Raw genomic sequence first — 6,000 nt, 5'->3', positions numbered from 1 at the left:
TGTGTGTGTGTGTGTGTGTGTGTGTGTGTGTGTGTGTGTGTGTGTGTATGTGTGTATGTACATATAGATATAAAAACCATATATATGGGTTTTTTCTGAGACGGATTCTCACTCTGTCACCAGGCTACAGTGCAGTGGCTCAATCTCAGGTCACTGCACTCTGGCTCCTGGGTTCAAGTGATTCTCTTGCCTCAGCCTCCCAAGTAGCTGGGATTACAGGAGTGCCATCATGCCCAGCTAATTTTTTTTTTTTTGTATTTTTTGTCAGTAGAGATGTGTTTTCACCATGTTGGCCAGGCTGGTCTCTAACTCCTGATCTCAAGTGACCCACCTGCCTCGGCCTCCCAAAGTGCTGGGATTACAGGCGTGAGCCACCGTGCTGGACCCGTACAGTTTTTTTTTTTAACTACATTCCCAATATATAGTCAATGCTTAACCTACATGCATGCACTTTTTCATGTTCTGTAAAAGAGGGAAATTCTTATGATGTCAACATCATAATCTCTTATCAGAGTTCATATCAAATACATGTACAATGAGGCCATATAATGAAAAATTACTGCTGGGGAGCTCTATTTTAAGAAACAGTCTCAGACGTGACAAGTAGAAGCAGCAGCAGAGTAAGGTGATCACAGTAAAGGGACTAACATCAATGTTATTTTGAATCCTAGAAACATTTAGTTTAAGTGGCATACTGAAGTTTTGCCTCCTTTCTTACTAAAAATAAAACATGAAAAAAAAATCAGTGTCTCATACGTATATAATTTTACCAATAATACATGGGTTTCACCTGAGAAATACTCCATAAAATCAGTTTTCTAAAGTAAAAAGTCAACTTTTCACACTGCTCCATAAAAACCTCTTTAATTACTTCCTCTTATGTCTCACAGAAGAAGAAATGACTGGCTTGGTCACTCCCTAAGGAGAAAAAAAAAACAAAAAAAAGGAAAAAAAACAAATTAAGGAAGTGCTCCTAACCTTTTGACCACCCCCAACAATTCAAGAACATACTCCAGGGCGGTCCCTGCAATAAGAACTTTGTGCGATAACTGATCTAGGAAAGCTCAAAAAGCAAGATTATAAAACAGAAACTACTTTTTAACACAAATAATTCTCTCAAAAAGCAAACAAAAATAACATGTAGCAATTATAAAAATTACCTTCTCTGAACTTTTGGGTTTGCCTGTTTATTACAGAGAAAGGGGCTACTCGATGTATACTTTTCAGGAATGTCTCTGAAGAAAAAGATCTTCAACCACAGATGAGTTATTTTCAGAGTCAGTGATATAAGTTATTTCTAGGGGTATGCGTATATTCAGGACAGGAAGGTATTATCATATTCAAGTTCCACAGAATCCTGAAATGGTCACTCTTCTTCCCCAAGTGTTTGATTTATTATGAGGATAATGAGAAAAAAATTATATCTATAGTAAGAACCTTGTCACCTAAGTGAAGGCCCTTGTAATCTTAATGCAAAGTAGTAACAAATTCAAGATAAAGACTAATAATATTTTACGTCCAAGACTATGGTTCACACTTTAAAACTGTTACCTTCAATTGCAGAGGAAAACAGATTCCATTTGATTCAAAATAGGTCACATTTAAAGCCCTAATACCGATGATTCCTAGGCTTATATAAAAATTCACAGGTCCTCAAACTGCACTAGAAATGGCTGACTAAAGACTAAGTAAAATGCACACATACAAAAAAGGGATGTGAAGAAAAAACAAGGTTTGGGGACTTAATAGAAAAATCTAGCTTTCTTCCATTCCCAGCAGGCTCCTTCTTACTAAATAAATGGACTTGAGTTCATGATTCAGAAGCACGTAATAGGAGTGTTTTTATGTAACCTCATGGTCTAAACAGGTTTAGGATTGTCTGAATTTACTTCTTGCCAGGTAAAGCAGTTGATATTATAAAAACATATTTATTTTACATAGACCTTGTGAGGTCTTCCCAGTGATAATGAGCTTCCTGATGAAGACTAAGAATTCCTATGTACGTCTTTTGAATAATCTGCTTCAAGACAGGCAACCGAAGGAAATTGTGAGTGGCACTCTACTCCACATGCACAACTCCTGTAGTATTCCTTCGTACGTTTCTGACTCCCTTATAGCTTCTCACCCCTTTCCTCATTTTCTTTCTGATGCCTGAGCCCCACCAGTGTGAACCCAGAGGTTTGACCTAATACTGACACATACAGAAAGGTTTCTCAATCTTATCCGGCTTTAACTTAACATCATTAGACATTGCTGGGGCATATGAAATCCTTCAGGGCAAAGCCTGTCATTTCTCTGTACTCACAAGACTCACGGACTGTAATCAGAAGGCACTCAGTGTGGTCTGATGCCTTTATAAAAGATAACACTATATTTTAAATCACAAAAAGGCCAATATAAATATGTTACTAGTAGATTCCAGTTTTTAAATCTAAAAGACACACCAAACATTCTGCTTCCATCAATGAATACAAACAAGTAAACAGAAAAAGTGAAAGGCATTTAATTAGCATATTTAACCATTCTCACTAATAAGAGATGAGTCACCTTTATTCCAATTACTTCTTCCAAAATCATGAAGGCCTTTTATTGGGCATTTTCCCGAATAATTTCTCACTCAATTTGTGGTACCTACTGAAATCTATTCCAATTTCTTCTAAGTCAAAGATTGAGGGGAAAATTGATTATCCATTGCTGAGTATTTTGGTTATACACAATTTTAAAACTACGTATCTTTTAAATAACCAACAAGAAAACAAGGAAGAGAAGAACAAAATAAGGTATAAACAAACCTAAATATACCAACAATCATAAGTTGACTATAAGTTAAAAAAGTTTATAAAACTGGAAAAAGATTCATTATATGCTATTTTAAAAAGACACACCCAAATATACGGATAAACAGATTTTTTAAAAGGGTGAAAAAAATTAGAGTAGGTAATGTTAAATAAAAGAAACTTTATATATCAAAATCAGACAAAACAGATAAGGCCGGAGTATTACTGGAGGTAGAGGTCCCCTCAAGATAAAAATGTTGGCTTCATTCTGATGGCATATTCCACACTTAACAGAACATAACAATTCTATACTTACATGCATCTGATAATATAAATTCAAAATAAAAGGACAGAGTACACAGAGAAAACAAGAAGTCACTGCAACATTTGAAAACTATAATATCCCTTTCTCGGTGACTGATTCTAATCTCATACAAACTCTTCCAGAGTACAAAAAAGTGGAACACCTTCCAACTCATTTTCTGAGGCCGGACCAACCTTGCTATCAAAACCAGACAATGACAGTACAAGAGAAGAAAATTACAGGGCAATTTCACTTTGTTATCATAAATATCAAAGTCTTAAATGAAGTATCAATGAACCCAATAGAACAATGTACAGATGATTTTAGGGGGGTGAAACTATTCTGTATGATACTATGATGGTGGATACGTGTCATTTACATTTGTCAAAACTCAATGAACACACAACACCAAGAGTGAATCCTAAGGTAAACTATGAACTTTGGGTGATAATGATGTGACAATGTAGCTACAATTGTTACAACTGTGTCACTGTGGTGCAAGATGTCCACAGTGGGGGAGGGGGTAAAGGTTTGTGTGTGTGTACGGGTAACAGAGAACTTTATGCATTTTCTACTAAATTTTGCCACGAACCTAAAAGTGCTCTGAAAAGTACAAACTTTATTAACTTGGAAGAAAGAGTACTTCATTACCAAGTTGGCTTTATCCCAACAATGTAAGGTTTACCATTAATGGTTTAGCATTAACAAGAGTATTAATGCAATTCATGCAATTCACTGAATAAGCAAACCAAAAGAAAAAAAAATCTCAATGAATGCAGAACAAACAGTTGATAAAATTCAATACTTAAACTCATAACAAAAGTTCTTACCAAACTAGAAACAGAGAATTTTCTTCACCTGAAAATGATACCTTCCAAAAATCTTCATCAGATATCATTCTTAGTGGTAAAAATTAGAATCCTTCATTTTTATATCAGAGCTGTAGTCGCTTCTACCACTGTACTGGCAATACTAGCCAGCAATATAAAGAAATGTAAGGATTGGAATGGAAAAAGATTAAAGGACTGGAAAGGAATTAAAAAAATCAAAAACAAAAAAAAACCTGTGATAATTTACAGACGACTGACAAATAATTATATTAAAATTAAGAACTCTGTTCATCAAAAGATCTCTTGGAATGTGAAGGTAAGCTACAATGTAGGAGAGTAAATGTGCCACACATATTATGGACAAAAGATTATAATAAACAAAGAAATTCCCAAAATCAAATGCACGTACTTTACAACTTCAATTACACTCCTATTTACAGATCCTAGAGAAGCTCTTTGACATAAAAAAAAGTTCTTATTTTAAGCTGAGTATCATGTGTAGTGCTTATTCATCTTATTTTCCCTTACTTCTGACAAATGTTATATTCATTTGGCATTTAATTAAACTGTCATAATGAAAGAAATACAACATATACTCAAAGATTTTAATTATTACCATCATATATAAGTAGTATATAAAAAATATCATTTGACCCAAAGTTTGTACTACTGCTACCTGCATAAAACAAACTGACCTGCATTGCATGGGCAATTTATATTATACAGATTACTTTAACCTGCCTTGCTCTTTTCAAAGAAACAAATCTGACCAAAGGACTAGACAAGAAAGTAATTGCTATTAATTATTCTTCATGTACAGTCTCTTATCTATGAGCCTAGAGTCAAAAGCTTTTCCTAAATTATTTCCAGGTGTTTCTGGGAATTTGTAAAATCTTCCACTGCTGTCCTGCTTACTTTGTTGCCTATTAGGCAACTCTGTGGTTTAAAGATTATGAAATTTTGGTCTGGTTCATCACACAGTTTGAACTTTCAAAATGACTAACAGCAAAAAAGATTAAATATTTACATTAAAATATCTACTGTTAACACCAATGTAAAAAAAATGTGGCTGGGAGCGGTGGCTCACGCCTGTAATCCCAGTACTTTGGGAGGCCATGGAGGGCGGATCACAAGGTCTGGAGATCGAGACCATCCTGGCTAACACGCTGAAACCCCGTCTCTACTAAAAGTACAAAAAATTAGCCGGGCGTGGTGGCAGGTGCCTGTAGTCCCAGCTACTTGGGAGGCTGAGGCAGGAGAATGGCATGAACTCAGGAGGCGGAGCTTGCAATGAGCCAAGATTGTGCCACTACACTCCAGCCTGGATGACAGTGCAAGACCCCATCTCAAAAAAAAAAAAAAAAAAAAAGTATGACCAAAAAATAGAAAATGCTAATCTGAAAATCTTGATCCTTGAATATTTTTTTAAGTTCAGGTTCCAGGCTTAGATCTTTGAATTTTAGACTTGACAACAGTATTACTTAAATTAAATCACTGTCCTTTAGTATTTGCATATATCATTAATGTTTTCCATCTTTAAAGAGTTTACATTTGGAAAATGTCATTTCTAATTAAAAAAACACTTAAAATATTCTGAAAAACCATAGTGAAAATATGGAAGCTGCTAATGACTATGTATCTGCTTAGTATGTAAGCTACTAAGAGTTCACCATCTACCTACCCAAAAACCCTTTAAGGAGCACAGGCAGAACCCAGAAATTCCTGGGCTGACCACCACTCTTGGCCAAATGAGTCACGGCCTCTGTCTGTAAGTCCCAGGGTCACCTTTCTCTAGGAGTCTACTGAAACTAAATTCAGCAAACCTCTCAATGCCCAAATTAACTTTATCTCCAATTCCTCTCTCAATCCATCTACTGACCTGGCATTAACCCTAAAAGGCTTTGTTTTTTCCATCCCTGACCTAGTCTACAGTCCACCTCTATCTTACAAATTTAACTACCTATGGAAATGGTGCTCCATAATCAGCAAACTCCTCTATACCCTCAACCTCTTTTCAAAGCATTACCTCAGTACCTTGTCTGTTAAGGACTTTCCTCCATCAGCTGTCCTACTGCTTTCTCTCAAAGAA

The 6,000-nt window shown here is 35.6% G+C and overlaps 1 protein-coding gene across 35 annotated transcripts in view; it reads right to left on the bottom strand.

The window, feature by feature from the left end:
• PLEKHA5 (pleckstrin homology domain containing A5) overlaps positions 1-6,000 on the bottom strand; it is a 247,936-nt gene that overhangs the window by 220,141 nt on the left and 21,795 nt on the right. The window lies entirely within an intron of this gene.

This window comes from Hylobates moloch, unplaced genomic scaffold, assembly GCF_009828535.3.
Source record: "Hylobates moloch isolate HMO894 unplaced genomic scaffold, HMol_V3 SCAFFOLD_8, whole genome shotgun sequence".
Classification (NCBI taxonomy): Eukaryota; Metazoa; Chordata; class Mammalia; order Primates; family Hylobatidae; genus Hylobates; species Hylobates moloch.
The sequence above is the reverse complement of the archived record's forward strand: the minus strand, read 5'-3'. Positions and strand labels throughout refer to the sequence as shown.